Source organism: Oryzias latipes, chromosome 16 (assembly GCF_002234675.1).
Source record: "Oryzias latipes chromosome 16, ASM223467v1".
Lineage (NCBI taxonomy): Eukaryota > Metazoa > Chordata > Actinopteri > Beloniformes > Adrianichthyidae > Oryzias > Oryzias latipes.
The window spans coordinates 8,624,867-8,645,504 of NC_019874.2; the positions used below are offsets into that span (position 1 = coordinate 8,624,867).

The 20,638-nt window shown below is 42.8% G+C and overlaps 1 protein-coding gene across 3 annotated transcripts in view; it reads left to right on the forward strand.

The window, feature by feature from the left end:
- Window positions 1-20,638, forward strand: part of cdk14 (cyclin dependent kinase 14) — a 165,454-nt gene that overhangs the window by 41,210 nt on the left and 103,606 nt on the right. The window contains exon 1 of one of the 3 annotated variants that reach the window (XM_011484941.3): window positions 9,964-10,203. The exons of 1 other annotated variant lie outside the window; for it this stretch is intronic. The gene's annotated coding sequence lies outside the window, so the exon portion shown is untranslated. Of the gene's footprint in view, window positions 1-9,963; window positions 10,226-20,638 lie in introns of those variants that run through there. One more of the 3 variants, XM_011484940.3, reaches the window with a different exon arrangement.

The window sequence follows — 20,638 nt, forward strand, 5'->3', positions numbered from 1 at the left end:
CAGCATCACCTGTACGTTTTAAGTTCATAATACCTACATCATTCCTACGACGCACAATGATCGTCCTTTGAGGTGGCCGTGAGAACCTCAAGTGGACTGCAAGACACACCTGGGCTCCCCTTAATATTAAGCAGTCCCTCTCTACGATCCTCCATGGACCTGGACAACCCAAAAACCCACAGCGCCAGCACGGGCCAAAGTATGTGTGCATGTGAACAGGGGTGCACCCACTCACCCCCACCCAGCAGTAATATGTTGCTTTAGCATGCCGAGCTGGAAATGCTTTAAGTTTGATTGATTATAGAGTTTGTTTCTAAGATTATATTAGCAACCACAAAATAAAACGGCGTGCGGAGCAGCCCTATGAGCTCAGAGGTGCCGTACAGTACAGGGGGCTTGATGGACCTGCGTTTGCAAGGTTTTGAACGGGTCAGCAGAGCTGCGGGTCCCGTCCTGTCAGAGTGAGGCACAGCTCAGATCCACTGCTATCATGTTATTGGGAGCCCCCTGGTGTGTTTTAGAAATGCATAAAAACTCCTGCAGATCTAAACCTCATGTACATCAGGCTGGATCCAAAAACAGATTCCAGTTTCTCTTTATTTTACTGAAGTGATCTGAGGCTAAGGGCAAGAGGGGAACTGTGGAAACTCTGAGTCATTTGAATTCAAAAAGCAAAAACAACCTCTTTTCAGATGTGCAAAACATCACTGTTTGCTTATTAATTTCTGCACACTTTGATTTTGGATTTTCATTACCCTCAGATGGTAGGCATCTCTTTCTTCTGAGGTAGTCATAATGTTGTCATTCTTTCTTTTACTCTTTCGTGAACATTTAAAATAAGAGGATCTTGTGTTGTCTGGCTCTATAGCTGGTGGACAGCGCTGAGCTTTTGTCTTCAGGATGAGCCTGTGTTCCTTTGGGGGGGGGTTAACCTGGAGTGGACCCCCTGCCATCTGCTGGCCAGGCTGAGCCTTGATCCTGACATTTTTCTATCAGCATGAACAAAAAAAAAAACCCTCACATTCCCTCCAGCAAAGATGCATGCAGTGTTTCTCAGAACTTGCTCTGGGGCTTCTCTGGCTGTCAGTGACCTTATTCTAAGAATCCATGGACTTAACTGTTGAAATCTGCAGGAATGTGTGGAGTTAAAAGTCAAGCCAAGGTCAATCCAGCTTTGGAAGCAGCTCCAGCTCAGTAACTTTGACTCCGGGTGTAGGCTCAGTGTGGTATAATGTGAGTGCTGATGTGAGGGCCTGCAGCAGCGAAGCATGAATAGGGATTACAGTTCTTCTTTACATTCTGCAGCAGCTCCGTCTGCCTCGTGTGCTCGCGCTGGATCATCCGCTGATTTGCATTCTGATGCTTGTCAGCGGCGCGCGGCTCACAGCGCCAACACCATGAGGCAGTAATTGTCTTCAGGCTCCTTCAGGCCAACCTGTTGTTTAACACATTAGTAGTAATAAATCGCAGGGCGAGCTGGGGGAGCTTCATCTCTGCTTTGCTGTGTTCGTGATTGGGCCTCCTCTTCCATCGATCTGTGGGGCTCAGAGGTGGCGAGCAAAGCGACTCAACACAGAATAACAATGAAAAGAGCTGGAGAGCCAGGAGGAGGCTGCCCCTTCTGCAGGGAAGAGCGCGATTTTCTGTGGTGGGGAGGGAAAAGGGAATGTAGGCCAGGCAGGGGTGTGAATATCACTGCACATTTGTCCACGTGCACAGACGGAAAGCGCATTAACAGCTGGAGAGCTGAGAGCACCAGCTGGGTAGGTCAGTCGGCCGTCCGTCATGGCTGGCCTTCGGTGGATTCGGTGCGTCTGCGGCGTCGTTCACTTCTGCCCTTGTCAATCGATCGAATCTCTTCTCACAAAGGTAGGTGCTGGCTCAGGCCTTCCCACTGGAAAGATTCAAGGTCGCATCGAGACACTCATCACGTCCTCCGTGCATCAGTGTGAGCCTGCAGGTGGGCAGGTGGGCAGGTGTCACGTGTTCGATACTCCCTTCAACTACATCTGCCGGATCTCTGACTGCGTTCATGTCCAGCCGAGAATCTGCTGACCTTGAAGACAAAACCTTGGTTTTTAAATATGAGGGTTCAGTTTGAAGCAGGTGGACCTGCTGCTGTTCAGAAGACGTCCTGAGCTGACTCCACTCAGTTTGAGAGGCGTGGATGAAGGTTTGATTAGTGATCAGGTGAAGGTGGAACCTCTGCAGGACAAACTGTTGAATCTCAACCTCCTCAGCCAACAGATGCTGACCAGTCAATCAATTCTTAAGTTTTGGGTGTTGGTCATTGATTGTGGGTCAGTGTCAGTGTTTGTGGCGTAGCTTTGTGCGCTTTTTTAAAACCTGACTTGAGTCTTCAGAGCATTTAGGAAGACTGAAAATCTCACGGCTTAAGGTTGACTGACTGGATTTGACCCCAGATGCACATCTGTGTGGGAAGGCCGTGTCACACAGGCATTACATACATTTTATGCATTTTCCACCTATGAAATTTCCGTGATACATGGGTGATATACTTAATTCATTTGTGTTTCTTGCGTTTGTCATTCGTTAATGTCCACAGATGTCTGTCGAGGGTTTCAGCCGACGGATCTTTAAGTGAAATTCGTTTTTAACTGTTCAAATTTTGGTCGTTTAAGAATCATGCAGTTTATGTATATTTAACATTGTTTATACGCAATTATTACATAAATCTTACGCAATAGTGTGCGTTTTTGCGAGATGCACACTCAAATTTGTTGCTTTCCACAACCGTTCCACGTATGTCTAACAGACTTTTCATGCATTTACCACCAATGCATAACTTTTATATTGTGTGTACGGCACACATATCACATAGAAATTACATACACATCACTTATGAATAGCAAATAAACAGCGCAATATACATGCATGGTTCATGTTCTACCATGATGTTCTCTGTGTGGTTTACTTGTACTTCTGTGCTTTTATGTAAAGACCACAACTTTTCTCATTTTTTCCACATATATTCATGTAGACCAATTTTCATCACGCGCCAAATTTGCCTAGTGGCTGTGTGACACGGCCTGGACAGGAGGATCAAACCAGCAAACTCACCAATCAGAGGATCACAGCTGGAAACAGGAAACGTTATTGCAAGAATAAATTTTTGTTTCTGAACTTGTTCTAATCTCAGCATCTGATTTTTTTCTCCTCTGAATTCATAGTTTTTTGTTATACGTCTGAAGGTTTTATGTATCTTCCTGCTCTACAGTATAAACACAATCTTTTAAAAACATGTCTGAGGGTTTGGGACAGAGAGTTAGTGAGTGGATTAAAAAAAGCATAATGTCATGTTTCCATTTTGGCTGCAACAGTCAGACATACAGGTTTGTTTGTCTGCAGCTAGTTCACTGGCTGACTGTTTGCAGGATGGCTTTGCAGTTGCTGTTTTCAGCAGAGTTTGCATTTCCTGGTTGCTGCACACGTGTGGCTGCAGGTGAAAGAGGTGGGCTGCTGTAGATCCAGGTCAGAGAAATCCATCTGCAGTTAGGTCACAGATGTGGATCAGGTATTAGTCTGCTGGATCATGTGACACATCTGGAAGGATGAGGCAGATTCAGGTCACTGACCTGCCCGTTTGGCAACATGAAATGAGGCAATGCTGATACTTAGTTTGGCTTCAGAAATTCTGAACATAAATCCCAAAGGAAGACTGGGATGTGAGCAAATTAAAAAAACATATGAAAAAGAGTGTCTATCTTTAAAATAACACCCCTCCCATGTAAAATGCATGTTATCTTTTATGTTTTATTCCTGACACTTTGATGTGTTGTTACTTTAGAAAACAGTAAATCCTTTCAGAAAGTTGTATCGTCTACAGGTTTACAGGTGCCGGTCTGGATCAAGTCAGGCTTCTGTGTGGGCTACAGGGACCCAGGAGCCCTCCATGAGTTAGTGATCATCCCACTGAAAAAGTTTTAAAAAATGTGCAGAAAAACGTTTCCAATAAACTGCTGAGTCTGCTGAGAAAAATGCACCTCTGTCCCAGCCACAAAGAGTGCCGAGTCACGTTTGTGTGGTATTACGATTTCCCCTGTTATTTTTGTAAAGCAAGCCGACAAAAAACTAAAAACTAAGAAGCTTAAACAGGACTTTCTGGCATATGAAACAAAATAGACAAGCACAAGTAGACAAATGGTTACTCTTCTTTTCACCACGGTGGGGGCGCCCAAACTACTTCCCTGCACCAATCTAGGAGGCATCCAGTGACAGACACGCACACAAATAAACTGGGCATGAACACAGTGCCCACACACACGAGAGGAAAAGAGGGTCACAAAGTCCTTCCAGCTCGAGTGGCGTGTCTTCCAACCTGGCGCAACAAGTCCTGACGCCACGCCTCTGGCGTGCAGCGGCTGACGCCAATCCACTGTGAGGAAACTCTGAGCTCTGGCAGTGTCTGGTGCGCCAAGGAGACGAGAGCGCATGGCTCTCAATCCAACCAGTCAGCTGAGCCAACAGCGGGAGCCAAACTCAGCCATGCGATGTCCAAACATGGAACACCAAAGAATCAGACATCAGAAGACAGTGGCTCCCAATGACAAAACAGCAGCACCTACAAATAAATGTAGATGAACACCAATAAAACAATCACACACATACCTGCTCCCTCAGCCTAGGAGGATGACCGACAGGAGCCGCATGAACTGCAAAAGCATACAGCCTGTGGTCTAAACACATTGTGACAGGTTTGGAATGGTACGGCGGCGAACTGAAGGAGAACACACACCAAACCTACCCGGCTTAAGGTTAAGCCCGAAAACGCAGCCAAATGACGTCTGATGCCGCACACTCGTTGCATGTTCCAGGCTGGTTGTAACTTTGACAGGAGGGAAGGGCTTTTTTTCCGCCCTTTGCAGGTGAAGCAGCTAATGCTCGCTGGGGACATTAATGGAGTGGCCCTTTGCCTGCCACATTTGTGTTCTACTGCTGAATCACCGCAGTGACTGTGAGAGGAAACCCAACACACAACTTTATTAATGAACTTCAAGAACTTTAAGTGATCCCACACAAGATTATGTGTGTTAAAATGACTTCTGCAAGCTTAAGAGAAACTCCCCAGCTTTGACATTTCTGAGGCTGACAGACATTTTCCCAGTCTGTCTATATAGCCTTACAGAGTCATCCTTGACTCGTGCATTCCTTCATAATGTTACAGACGTCAACCGTTAGCATCTTGGTGCGATGGCACAGTTAGGACTCTTCAGTTGGTCAATTCAGATGCGATCACACTGGTCCACTCCTGCACTGACAGATGTTGGTTGCTGTGGCAACGGTACACATGGAGTCAGAGTAATGATGTGAGATAGCTGTCTGAGCCACAAAGGTACAAAACCAAAAGTCCAACATCATATATGCATAAAATATGCATATATGATGCAGACAGCAGACTAATTCCTTCATCATGCAGAGGTGCAAAGGTTCATGTCAGCGTGGGTTCTTGTCCATGCGTTGGTCTCAAAGAAGAGCCATCAGTGTGTCAAACTCTGATGGACGGGCAGTCAGCAAGGACACGTACCAAACACTCAGCTCTGGTTGGGTTAAGCTGTAAAGGGGCGGGGTTTTAGGGGAGTTGGACTTTGCTAAAGAATCCAGGTGCGGGGTGTCCCCATTTTCCTTTAGACTTCAGCAGTTGGAGTGCAGGTGGTGTTAATGCAGACCATCTTCTCCAAAGCAGCCACAGTGAGGCTGTGTAAGGAGAGCCGTGGTCAGTTGCTCTTTGACACGTGTTGGTTTGCAGTCAAAGAATGAATGTCATTCATTTACTGGCTCATATTCATTGTCAGTTCAGCCTCTCTGTGCTAACTGTGTTCAAACGGGAAGAATAGGGAGGATAAGCTACACACACAGACACACGGCTGCTGACCTGTACGTGCAGCAGAGAGCAGCGCCGACGGCCTCAGCCTGAAACCTGTTAAAATGCTAACAGCTTCACGTGCTTCATGTGCTGCTGTCATGGTTTTAACTGATTACTGTCTGCTGCAGCTCAGTAATCGACCCAGTTTCGATCCAATCTTAGCAATCTCACTGTGAATTTCACACTTTTCTGCTGCTCTGCAACACAATAATGCCCCAATAATTTGAATCCTTTTCTGTCTGGAGCTTTGAGGAAAGTTGATTCAAGCTCCCCACCTTCAACATCTGTCAGGTTGAAGGAAAAAAGAAGCATTTTTAAATAATCCACATCAATTATAGGCAGCAAAATGGGCTTAAATGTTCACAGCTATCCTGCGATGGACCAAAGAACTTTCCAGGGTAAGACGCTGCCTGTAGGATCTGTGTAAATCCATGTTGTGCTTTGGTCCTGATGCTGAGATGAAAAAGGTCAAAGAGTAGCAGCACACGGACAAACTACGGCACACGCTCACAAAGTTACACCAAGAAAGTTCCCTTTGGCTTGTAATCATTGTTCTATGACTTAAGTCATGTCAGCCTCAACCAAAAGACACCAGAGTGGGAGCCTGAATCCTTAGGGTGTGTCACACAGCCACTATGTACATTTGGGCATTAATGAATATATGAGGAAAAGTGAGAAAAGTAATGGTCTTTACGTGAAATTTTCACAGATGTATCAAGAGTGCACCACGTTAAAACCACGGAAGTACGAATAAACCAGGCAAAGAACACATAAATCAACGTTGAAGCCAAATCTGGCTGAACATTCAAGTGTCAATTTCGTAACTTTAACATGACGTGCACCGCATGTGCGATATAAAAGTTCTAGATCAGTGGTCATGCGTAAAAAGTCTGTTAGACATACATGAAACAGTCGTGGAAAGTCACACATTTGCTTATATGCAAATATGCATCGTTGCGAATGCTTAAATCATGCATAATTGCATAAGACTGATATAGTAATTGTGCATAAACTACGTAATTCTCAATCGACTAAAAAAACGGATCTAAATCTTTGAACAGCTCAAAACTGAATTCACGGAAGGAACCGTTGGCCTTTTCATATCTGCGCACATCGACAAATGACGAATGCAAGAAACACTTATGAATTACAAATATCATGCAAGTATCACGTAAGGCCGAACTTCATATACAGAAAAATGTTCAAAATGTACATAGCGGCAGTGTGACACAGCCTTAGGCTCATGCTCGTTAAGAGTTGTAGAGAGAAGCAGACAGAAATTTTAAGATCGTAGACAAGCCGCTCCACAATCTTAAGAAGAAAATGTTCATATACATTTTTTTCAATGCGCACACTACCATTGACAGATAAGGGTAAGTAAGGGGAAGTAGGTGAGATGCAGGCATGTCTTATGGACCCCCTATCTCCCTTTGTTATTCAAGGGAAAGCTGCATGCTTTTTCGCACCCATTGCACCCAACCTTCCATCCATCCATCCATCTTCCATTGACTAGAGTTCGGCTTCAGGGTACCGCACAACAACATTATCCTTCCCCTTTCCAATCATCCACAATACACTTACCAGAAGCACCACAATGGTATATCCCATTTTCATGATGGCCATTGGGGTTGCTGCACGAGCCTCAAGGGAACTGCAACACACCTTTTCTCCCCTTAAGATGTGACCGCTCCTCTCTACAAGCCTCCATAGACCTGGAAACCTGAAAACCTGCAGCAGCTCTATGGATTAACCCCTGTAATGAGGTGTGTCAACTGGCTCCTTGCCATCTATGCATAAATGCTGCATTCAATTGGTGTGCACGTGATCCCTAAGTGCCTGTAGGATGTCCACACAAACTACACACTGTTTTGTCTAATTTCCTCATTTCTAAATGGTAAATGGTCTATTCTTGTAAAGTGCTTTTCAACCTTCCTCAAAGGCCCAAAGCGCTTTACAGTCACATTTCCATTCACACGCACAGTCACACTGATGGCGGCTCCGGTGCTAAATACTGGTGCCAACCCAGGCAATGTGGAGTTTAGTGTCTTGTCCAAGAACATTTCCACACATGGGCGGGAATCAAACCTGCTATCTTCCGATCAGAGGTTGCACCTTGTGCAAGGAGAGGGAAACACGCTTGCTCCCTGGGCACAGTAAACAGTGTGCAGAACTTGAGGGGATTGAGAAAATGAAATATCTATATGACACGCCTGCATCTCACCTACCTTGACCTTACTTACCCTAATAGCTGGATAAGTGTTTACTACAAACTGCTGCCCGCAATATGCTAATAGAAAAAAAATGTCCTCAGCAGGCTTAAACTGCAGGGTTTTGTTATTTTCGTTTGGGGTTGGGCCTTGGCAATCTTGATTTGGGCGCTTAATTTGTTTCTTTTGAATAGTTTAGCTTTGGTTAGGCAGCTTTAGATGCTGACACTTTTGGACGGTTTGGATCAGTCAACTGACTTATTTTATTCTTGGCAAAGGTTCCAATCTCTTAATTATTATTGTCTCTTTGTGTTTGAACCAACACATGTATTATTTTAACTTGCCATACAGTATACAGAATTATCTTCTTATGTTGTCAAAAACTTTGTTCCTCGTTCTTCTGGTATCCATTCCTCAAGTGTTTTCGGCTGTCATGTGACTGTTATAATGCACAACAATGTACATTTCTTACAATATTTATATGTTATGAAAATATAACATAAAAATATATTACAATATTATAATATTTACAAATAAATGATCTCCCAGTGTTATGGGTAGATGTGTGTAATCCTGGCTCAAATGGAATAGATCCTGGTTGCTGTTGGATAATAAATAACTGAATAGTTAGATAACTGAACAGTTATCTATTAGTACTTTATTTGAAAAAAATTAATAATTTCTTTATTGTTTAAAGGGCAAAAGAAATGTGCGTTTTTGTTGCCCTTTCTGACTGTGAGCCCCTGCCCCTCTAAAATCCTGTGCACGTCCCTGCTATCTGCTATATATGGCTGCCGGCGGGTCCTACCACTGCTGCTTCGGCAGGGGTCTTGGCGTGGGGATAACAGGGCCCTTTCCCTCTTTTTTTTCATTCCATCATCCACCCCAGCAGAACATAAACACTCGTGACTGAATGAAATGCTTCACATGTGTTGGTTTGTATTCATAAGTATGTGCGGGTGAACTGTTGTTGTGTGTGTTTGTATGTGACAATTTTCGGACCCAACAGGTATGTTTGTAACATTTGAGTGTGTGGACAGATCCCGCCCCCTTTAGATTAACACTTCAGACAGAAATGATTATAAACTTTCAGCAACTTGTTATTTGTTGTTTTATGATTCTACCCCTTTTCTATAATCATCCTTCTTATTTCTAAATCCCCTATTTTTCCCCCCTTTCTTTTTTCCCCTAGCCCCCCCCCAATATTCCTTTTTTTCAGTCCGGTCCATTAGAAATCTAATTAATATAAAAATAAATAAAGCTCAGCCTAAATTACAAAAGGGGTTTATACAAATATACACCTTGTGTGTCAGAAAATTAATTCCCCCCTGTTTTAGACAATAAAATATGTCCAACACAAGAGGCCTTCAGCTCTGATCTGTTTGCTCAGCTGTTGGACAGGACAAGTGAAAAAAAAAGAGAACACACAACTCTGATGTGATCAAACTGACAGATATCTGCAAACACAGAAAGGAGCATCTGTTTTAGCTTAATTTTAATGGTTCTTTTCGATCTACTTTTTATTCAAAGATGTTACTGACCTCCACATTTTAAAAATCCTCCTCAAATTATCTGAGGGTTCAATCATGTGAATAAACCCTCAAACTTTTCTCTCTCCGCTATGAGTGCAGGTGAAAGCCTGGGGCTGAGCAGAGCCCCCCCCCCTCAGTTTGGATGTGAGCAGCTGTGGCCCCCACTCATGTTGTGGATCTGCTGCTGTCTTGCACAGTGCCTGCTTCCTTAAACTCCGCCGGGCTGTACCATCTCAAAGCAGAGCAGGGGCCTTCTAGGGCTTCCAGACATCCTCACAATCCAGCCCCCCTCCCTGCATCCCACCCTCCCTCCCCCTCTACCTCAGCCCCATATTAGCCAAAAGCCCAGTGTCTCTCAGGGCCGCCGGCCAGAAACAACACACACTCCTAACGCCATCAGCTGCCTCAGATTTCACTCCCCCCTGTCCTTGTAGTACAATCTCATCAATTCCAGCTCGTGAAGAGAGCGGAAGAGAAGGAAGAGGAGAGAGTGTGAGAAGAGGGAGGGAGATGTTTTGAGCTGTTAGCAGGGAGAGAGGTTGGCCTGAATGCGTTCTGTCTGATCTTCAGAGGCATCCAGGTGAGCTGTTTCCTCCTGGAAGGTAAGAGAAAGAGTCAGATCTGGCCATTTCTCTGTCCTGCATCCAAATGTTTCCCTCCCTTCCCTTTCCGTGGAGACATCCCTTCTGTTTGTGTGTGTGTGGATGATAGTATTCCCCAGACGTGCCACTCGCACGTCACACTGCATGAGACGATGTGCAGATTTGCAGGCATGTCGACGTTTGCAGATCAGGCAGGAGCTGCGAGCTCGTCTTTCCGAAGGGTTTTTGTTTGCGTGCGTGATGGTGGGCTGTCCTGCTAGCATGGCAGCTTGAAAGTGGACGGATCTCCTGTGCATTAGTGAGTCTCAGTCAGGAGGATGAGACGGCAGGCGCTGAGGAAAGGAAAAGTGCAAAGGCAAAATGTGCCTTGGTAATAGAGCGATTGCAGGTTTCTGCCTGAACATCACCACTGTCAGCCCCCCCCCCCCCTTCCCGTCACCATTCTTTCCTCCTTGCCACTAAGAAGCACTTCCGCTGTGGTGGTGAGACAGATGCTGACATTGTCTAATGGATGGAAAGTTTCTGCTGCAGCCTGTTTCCACTCCCTCCACAATCCTGGTGTCTTACTCGGGACACATGCTCTTTTTTTAAGCCCTCAGGGATGGAATGTGGACAGGGCATGGAGGAGGAATGGCGGTGGGCCTTTCGCCATCAGACTGGGTCTTGTGGATGCAGATTTCTGCAGGCCGATATGCCGGTTCTGGAGAAGATGGCTGGACAATATGTTAGGAAAAGGCAACAGAGAGAAAAATGTTTAACAGTCACCGAAAAATAAAAATCCAAACATATTCACAATCCAGACTAAAGTTTAAACTGGTTTGACATCTGTGGAGGAGTAAAGATGTCTTTTCTGCTCCATTTGATCCAATCTGTGCTTCATTATTGGAAAGAAAAATCCACTTAAACAAACAAAGGAAAAAGCTGATGGCCTCTAGGTATGTAATGGTATTGATGAAAATGTGCTGATCCAATACAGGTCCTTAACTTGAAACGATCTTTTAAAGCTGGAAGGATTTAAAAGTAGAAGGTTTACAAACAAACAAACATACTTTTCTGGTGGTGATGGTCAGCTACAAAGATGAAAAATGAGTTAAAAAGCAGCCAGTGTCCAAAGAAAACTGTGGAAGTTCTTCAAAAAGCTGGAGGACCTGGTGCTCAAGATCACGTAACACTGACAGGTTTCTCCTGGACAAATCCAGACCTTGTTTCCTCTGATGGTCTTCTTGGTTTGTCAGGTTTGAAGGCTCACCTGAACTCTGGTTTGGACTAACAACACTAAAGAAGGAGGCTCTCTGTTCACTTGCAGATGAACTTTGGTGCGGTTCACTTCAGTGGGAATTAAGGCTGGGCAATAAAACAATAATTAAATATATGTCAATATTACTTTTTCTCGATAGAAGAGTCAGTCTGTCGCGAAGTATAGGTCCGAAATTAACACCCGCCAGTTGCAAGCGTTTTCTCCAGTTTGGCGAGTAAAAGGTAGAGCGTTCGTCGCCACATGGCGAGTGAACATTTGCGTTAACATTTGGTTTTGACCTCTCCTCCCCTACTGTCTGCACTCGAGTGAAACAAACACACGCGAGACAAGCTCCACCCCCACGGTCACTTCACTTGTGAAGGTTTAGTTTAAGCGGATGAAACAGCGGAGCGTGCGGCGATTTTTAACAGTATCCAGTCAGAACTGGAGGATAAAGCTGCGTCAGTTACTGCTGCAACAACACATGAATAAGAAGTGTTGATTTAGAGACGGCGATGTTGTTCGACGCTAATGCTATGATGCTATTGATGCTATGCTAACGAGCTGTTCCATCTGTCACCGAAATGTAAACAAGGACCGGTATAAAGTCGGACAATATTTTCACAGATCGACCTTTAAGACGTGGCATATATATAAAACAAAATTAATTCATCGGACATTAATAAAAACTAATTTATAAATATAGTAATTGAATTTAATTCACTGTGTTTTAGAAGTGTCTTTGTTTTAGAGCCAGTTTTCTACCAAAAACTGTGACCTGTCAGATGTTGAATCCTCGTCCCCTTCTCACATGAGAGCTGCAGCTTTAATGTCAATGATATAGAAAAACAATAATCCAAAACATTCTACTGGTTTAAGGCTGGTCTTTGTTACGATTTAACATAAAATGTAATCACCCGGAGGCTGATTGGGAACTCTTATCGTAAATCTGTCCTTGTTTTCTAAGCATGTTTGAATTTGAGTTTTACAGTTTGATGATAATAAAGACGTTTTTATACTATTTATAAATTACTTTTATGCAGTTTCATTTTCTTTAAAAAAATCAGAAGGTAGAGGGTATTTCTGTCTAAAATTATTTTATCATTTGGTTGGTAAAATTATCTTGGGCTGGTAGATTTTTTTTTAATCCACCGGCCAACTTGGTCTGTGACTCAAAAATGTAATTCAAGCCGCTGTGTGGAAGCATTTCAGCTATTTAAAATCCGACAAAAAACAACACTGTAAATTGTGCAGAAGGCGTGTTCCTTCTAAAATTGGAAGTTGCCACCAACCTTTTTATCATCTGAAGCAGAGCCACTAAGCATGTTCAATCTCAGACTGAATTGAACGATGATTCCCTCTGTAAAACTTGAAAACATTAGAATTTATTTGTAGAATGAATGTTTTGATTTTCAATGGAACTGATCAAGCAGTTGTTGTGTTTTACTTATGTCTTCTTTTGAAACCTGAAAGTTTTTGCTTGAATTGTATTCCTTCAGTATGATGGGAAATACATATTTAAATCCAAACAACCTGCTGATGATTATACATTTCTCTAACAAGCAGAGTGTTCAAGTTTGACAAAAATAGTTATTTGGATTATATCGTGATATATATTGTTATTGTCTGAAATGAAAAAAACTATATCGTGATATAAAAGATTCTACATCGGCCAGCCCTAGTGTGAATCAGACGGACCTTCCACTGGCTAAGGTTGTAGTCAGACTGGACACGTTTGAATCAGTGAACTATCCTAACAAGGATTGTAAAGCACAGGACTCCCATAACTTCAATGTCTGAAGAGATCTTTATGCTTTTGTTTGATTTAAAATAGAAATGTCTGGTTGACGGCAGTCTGAAAGCAAGTTTCAGGACTCGATCCGGACCAAATTAAGTGGAATTGGTCTGGACCAACAGACCTTTTCCAAAAGACAGAACTAGAACCAAGGAGAAGAAATCCCTTAAACTCAGTTTTGGAAGAGACAAAAACCAGCCACAGGAAGCAGGAATCAAGAAAAGGTTTCCATATGGTTGCTGTGTAAACATGGTGTGGTGAGGAGCTGCAGGAGCTTATTTATGCATTATTCTCACAGGACTAGCAGGACTTTCTTCTTCCTGGTTTCATAACAGCTAACTGTCCAGGGTGAACCCCAACTAAAAGTCAGGCATTAGCATCGTGATTTTAGGTGGTTTGGTGCGCTGTCATTTTTCTCTCCATGTGTGAAAGTAAACCAGACCAAATATTGTCAGCATTCCCATCCACATCCATGTAACTGTTCTAGAGAGGAGGTAAAAACAGGATAAATGGCTGCTTTGAAATGAAGGGTGTCCCAATAAGATCTTTCAGACTAGCCTGCTTACCATCTGTCATGTTTACTTTGTTGTTGATTTCTCCGTAAACCTTGAAAGTCTTCCTATTCTGGGCTAATATAGAACATACAGTGTCTTTAGTTGATGTCCTCACTCTGGAGTTTGTGTTTACCTTTGAACATCTATTTGACACAAGTGTTTCATCCTCTAGCTTGTCATGCTTAGCCCACGCCTCTCTGTGTTTGCTGTCATGTCTGACATAAACCAAACTTTATGAAGATGATGGTGATCTTCTTTTCACTCTAGGCAGAATTTCAGGAGTGTTTTCATTTTTTGTGGCTATGATACCTAAGAACCAGTTTTATTTCCAAGATGTCAGCTGTCTTTGGCCTATTCTGTTTCTGCTAATGCTATGCAGGTAATGTAAACTTGTGTTTTTGTCTTTTTTTGATCAAGATTGATCTTATCAAAAGCTAAAAACTATATGAGGAGCTGAACAAAAAAGAATGAAAAATAGAAAAATAACAGGGAAATTGTTTAGGTATCCAGTAGGCCGTTCCAAAATAAATACAAAACCTTTAGGATCACATAGACCAGAGCTCTGGAATATGACTGTTTGTCTCACTGTCCTGCTCAAATCAGTCAGTTCTTAACAAATTACACAAGATGATGTTAGGCTTCTTTTCCAGCTTTGGACTTTTTTCTCGAGAAAGAAAAGTTGGATCCGCCTAGCTTCCTTTTCTGTAGAGATCACACAAAAACACAAAAGTCACAAAAGGAAAGAAAAGTTGTTCTGATGTTAGAGAAGAGAGTGTTAACTTATTAAAGATTCAGAAATTGCACATATGTTGGTCAGATTCAATTTTTGAACAGAGGGCTCATAGAAATTCTGCTCAGAACGAGGAAACTGAATGGAAAACAGAGGGAGAAAATTGTAAATATCTTTATAATGAAACTCTCCATGTGCTATGCTGGGGGAGGGGGGGGGGGTCTCCTTATTCCAGGTGACATTCCAGATATGATAAGCTGTGATGCATCTTCATATCCTTTCATATTGGAATCATTGTTTTGTCTGAGCTTCATGCTGTGTGTCGAGAAAAATCCAATCCACAGGTCAAAGCTTGAGGTTTTATATTTCAGTAACAATTCCCTTTTAATCCAATCACTTCCTGTCCAGCGATCACATTGGATGTTTCACACCTTAGACTCTTTCCCAACACCACATTCCATCCTTCAAAATGGCAGCTTTGCAGTTTTTGATTGGTTTTAACATTCACCAAGAAATGAAGGGCTTGTGGGTGAGCAGGAAAAAAACTCCTAAACCTGGATGTGTATTTCGAATTTCCACTATGTTCTGTGTTGCACAATACACTGTTTGCGCAGTTTAGTTTATGATGTGGTTTCATGCTGAACCTTTTTCAGCCACTGACACAAAACATGAGGTGATACATGATTAACAAATGTCGTAATCCCAGCCAATCTGTACCGCAACAGTAATCGGAACCAGTTTGGGCCTGTGTGTCCAAGCTTAGAACATAGCAATGGGGGGGGGGCATTTCTGAACACCAGTGACATGTGGTGAGGTTTTTGGCTGTGGGGCACTGAATCTTTCAGAATCAGACTTACAAAGACATGCACCTAATACATTTACCAACTACCCATAGTGTTTCATATCTCATATTATTATTCTTTCCATACATATTAGACCAAGGAAGAATGTAAAATGTATAGCAGTTCAGTATGCTTCCCAAAAAACACAAAGGTGAACAGAGCCTATAACAAAAGACACAACACACACAGAGGAGACTGATCTGTCTGTTGCTTATAGATGAATTCCATATGCCTCTCCTTCAAAGATCGCTGTGACTTAGGCGTTAAGGTCCTACTTATCTTCTTTACATTTTAGAACCACTTTGGAATTTTGAAGCTTGAGGCCCTTAAGCTCCAGCATTGGTCATCTATCATTTATTACTTTGTGTTTTGATTGAAAGTCCAACTTATGAGACGTTTTGGAGCAGAGATATTGAATCCCCCATTTCTGCAGTCAGTCAGAGCAAAACTTAAAATGATGGACTCCTATATATTTACGATGACAATAAACAAGAGCACACCTCCATTCATGAAATGAAGAGTACTCTAATCAAAAATAGTTAATTTTTCAGTGAATTATAAGGTAATAAAAGTGCATTGTGTCCTATACATCAGTGGCAATTAATTCAAACACAGTATGAGTGTTAGCTAAAGGCACGTGTCCAACCCAGTTTGCAGGGATTGCACGATCTAACATGAGACACATAATGGTGCCGCCTCATCTCACAGCCTACACTGTTATTGAGCAGCAAATACACAAAACACAGCAAATTGGATCGTAAAAATCATTGAAAGTATTATAATCACACAGAAATTACATTTGTAGCACAGATCCTGTGCAAATGTTTATTTGTGCGTTAGTTTAGATCTCATGACGGCAGTTGAAGCACTGCCTCACCTGCCTTCCCTGACCGCGCGTTTCTACTGAGTATGGTTTGGTAGCATGGTGTAAGAAGGTGGGACCTTTGAAAGCTCATCCGACCTCAACCTAAGGCTTCTGATTGACCTTAAAGTAGATGTGTTGGAATGTTCAAGCCTGAGGGGGTTGTAGAAATGACACTTTTCTGATGCATTAGATTGTTTTAATATTTAATATTAGCATATAAGTTTGAAATGGAGGGACTAGTAACCAAACCTACTGGAATTTTGAGGTCAAATGTATGGTATAAATTAACTGTTGTGAGTGTGCCCTGAGGCAGAAGACCAGACTGTTTGATTTGGATGTAAATCTCCACAGGTGGAGTGAATGGCCCATGCTTTGATTCATATCAAGTGGCTTAAGAGGCCCTAATGCTAACGAGTCAGACTTGAATGCTTAATTAGGTCCTAAATCTGCATGCAGCCAAGGCCATTAACTTACACGGCTGCCATATAATTCTGCACTGAAACATTAAAGTTGTGAGGAAATGTCTATATTTTCAGTCAAATGCATCATACACCACCAAATGTGGAGTGAACAGTTCAAACATGTATTGGTTTATAAATGTTTTTATGGTCTCGGGCCTTCATATTTATCTGACATGATTTTAAAGTATGAGCCCTCGCGGACCCTGAGGTCCTCTGATACCGGCCTTTTGATTATCCCAAAAGTTAGAACAAAAACATACGGCGAGGCCTCATTCAGTTTTTACGGACCTCGCCTGTGGAACAGCCTCCCAGAGAACCTCAGGGCTGCAGACACTGTTCATGTTTTTAAAGGAAGGCTTAAGACCTACCTTTTTAATTTAGCTTTTAGTTGAATTTTAAGAATTTATTTGATATTTTATTTTATTTTTTTTTACTATTTTTATATGTGTATGTATATCCATTTATTTATTTGTATTTTCTTTATTTATTTATTTTTAATTATTTAGTCACACTTACCATTTCTTATGTCTATTAAGGTTTATGTAATTATGTGTTTTTTGTTCATGTTTTAAATATATTTTAATTTTAATTTTATTTCTTTTAAATTTTATTTGTAACTCCAGTGTTTTCCTCTGAGGGATCCTCCACATCGGTGACTGACCCTTCTCAGTGAACGGGGTCGCTGCAATGGGATCTGACTCTTTGATCGGATCTGGGGGGTCCTGTGGTAGTGTTCTCTGTGAACTTGGGTCGAGGGGTCAATAATTTGGACATGTCCCCAAAATATCGTTTTCCCACTTCAGGACAAAGCCAGGTCTCTACATTCCATCATTTTATCACTTTCTTATCATGGTGTGCGTATGTGTGTCTGTGTGTGTGTGTTTGGGGGGTTGTCGCACTCTTTGTCTTGTCATCTTGTTTTTAAATTTTATTGTATTTTATCCACAGCACTTTGAGTGACGTATGTTGCTGTAAAAGTGCTATATAAATAAAGGTTGAAACAGGAGCAATAGTTTGCTACCAGCTGTTATAATCCAAAAAAGCTGGAAAAGTTTTTTGGAGGCAAAATAGTTTTGGAAACATTAAAGTTCACTGGGCAACAGATGTATCACCTGGAACAGCAGCAGCCATACTTTTGATTACAATTTGTCCATTTTAGTGAAAGTGTAATTGAAACATTAGTTCACTGTAGACGGAAAGCGAGTAGGCAGAACACAGACATGCAACCTCAGAAGGTGAAACAGGATCTCTTGCTGAGTTCAGGATCTGCTTATCAAGATGCTGATGTTGTGCTGAAATCTGAGCCCCAACAAGATCTGCTCACTCCCTCTTTTTTTCAGCAAATGTGTCACAGTGCAATAATAACACTTTCCAATATACTGAGTGGTCAGGTCCTTTGGGAATGTGGTGTACCAGGTTTCTGTGAGCTTTTGCTTAGTTAATTAAGTTCATGCTTACAGTTTTGACACTGAATTGTAATCAAAGCTTTTATACTGAAGAATGCGATTAGCACATTCTGAAGTTATGACATTTTTACTCTGACAATACAGGCAAAAGTGGGAAAAAAGACAACCAGAAAAATGTCTGCATCACTTCTGCTTGATGACATTAGAGTTGCTGTCTCAGGTTTCCATCACTAATGAAGAATGGGAAGGACAGCAGAGGGCGTGGAGGCTAAACTACAGAACATACCACATTATGGCCATTTTCCTAAGTGACTGTGTGCACTTTTACAGCCGAAAGTGCTGGGAGGCCTGCCAATTTAGCCATTTATGTCTGAGCTTTGTATTCCCCGGCTTCCCAATCAAAAGGAAAGGCTGGTTACGCCGACAAGGACCAGCTGAGTCACGGTCTGCAACAGCTCATCTTCAGAAGAGGATTTGGCTTACGGGATATCTCAGGCTGCATTTACACTGCAGGTCTTGATGCCCAAATCCGATTTTCTGAATATATCTGATTTTTTTGACGACCTGCTTACATCATCTTTTAAAAGTGACCCATATCCGATTTTTGCATTTACACTATACAATGCTGAAACTATCAAATGTAGACGTTCTGGGGACTACGTAGCAGCATTTCCGCCTTCTGCGGACCTCCTTCGGACGCACCGAAGTTCGTCAAAACTTTCCCCGGGACTAGCTTTGTCGTCAGAACGGCAGCCGGATCGCCGAAGGCAGAAGTGCTGCTACAACTCTAAACCATCTTATGAATGTGTTTGCAGTGGTGTCCAGACAAAATAAAGGATGATGTAATTCCCACATGTTTACATCTAAGATGCTCATTGCGGCATTGCCCGCACAGAGTTTTAGGTACCTCCACGGCTAATGTTTTTAGCATGTATTCTTAGCCAAATGATAATCCTTCTTCCCGGTCCTTGCAGCCAAGAAAAAAGCACTGACCACACGAATTTAAAAAATTATGTGCGAGCAGGCCTTTAATAATAATCATAACAGTAATAAAAGCACATTTAAAAGATGCGTGTTGGTCCAAACGGCAAATGTTTAGTATGACGAAAAAGAAACAAGCAAAGCTTGTTCCCCCCCGACTCCCCTTTTGTTGTGTTTCTTTTGTGTGACTACGGTTGTCATGGAGGCAACGCAGCGACGGAAGGAGGCGTTGCCTTGGGTGCTCCTGGATGAGGCAGGCGCACGAGAGGGGATGCGCGGCAGAGGAAAAAGGGGGGCTGCTCGGCCGACTTATGTGCTCTCGCTAAGTTTTGAACGGGGAAGTGTTTGCAGACGTTGTGCTGTACTAACAGTTTGATCCAAGCAAAGAAATAAACAGCTTCTAGCCTGTTCCAGAGCAACGGTGTCCCGCTTGATTAGTTACCGTTTGCGTCCCGACTTGGACCGGACCGGAAATAACGAAGCCTGAGGCTGAAAGGTAACACACTGATGGGGCTCCAGCTGTCCTCTGACAGCAAAATCAGTGCACAAAAGTACCTTAATAAGTCATGTGATCTCAGTCGGTGGTGTCCTGTGTTGACGTCACTGACATACGACTCGCATTTACTAAGGAATATCCGATTTGTCTGCCTACATGGCACACGCAAATGCAAGTATCCGATTTATTTTCACATGAATGTGGCCTGTATCCGATCTGAGAAAATCGGAATCCATGCGCTTATGTCCTGCGTACAAATTCACCGGTCATATTCGATCTGCTCCACATGAGAGGAAAAAATTGGATCACTTGAACCATGCAGTGTAAATGCGGCCTAAGAGTACAGTGCAACACACCACATGGCGCCCAAAGTACCTGTGGCCTAAGTCTCATGCAACTGTACAGTGGATAGACCCGTGCACGGGTGCTGTGGGTTTCTGGGTAATCTGGACCTGTGGCAAGTGGACCCTGAGTGCTTCTTCAGGGGAGCGCAGGTTTGTCTTGGAGTTTCCTTAAGGCTTGTACGACCTTATTATGGACGTCGTGAAAATGGAACATCTGGTAAGTGTGGTGTAAACTATTTATAAAAGTTGCACACACTTATGACGTACAGATTATGATGTCATTCGCCAACACTGCACTCTTGTCATTATTAAGTTGTGGTTACTAGCCCCTTACTGATCCAGTGGGAATAACACAAGCATGGGGTGTGCACGTGATGCGTAAGTGCCCATAAGACACTTTTAGGATTCCCACACAAACAACACTTTGAGTGTTTAATTTCTAACAGTTAGACTGTGTGCAAGGAGCCGCCATAGGCGCGCCTTTGTCACATGAACAGCACTAATGGGCTCCAGTCTGCAAGATTTGGGGGACGTCAAAAAAATTTAAAACCTGTACGATGTGCCAGCATCTTACCCACTTCACCCTTACCTTACCCCGGTGAGTGTTTAAGTCTTCGCTCTCGTCGCTTGCAGCTTGCCCGAAGAAAAAAAAGGGTGCATGAACGCCTTTCCCTTCCTCCTGTGCTGCTCCATAGGTTTATG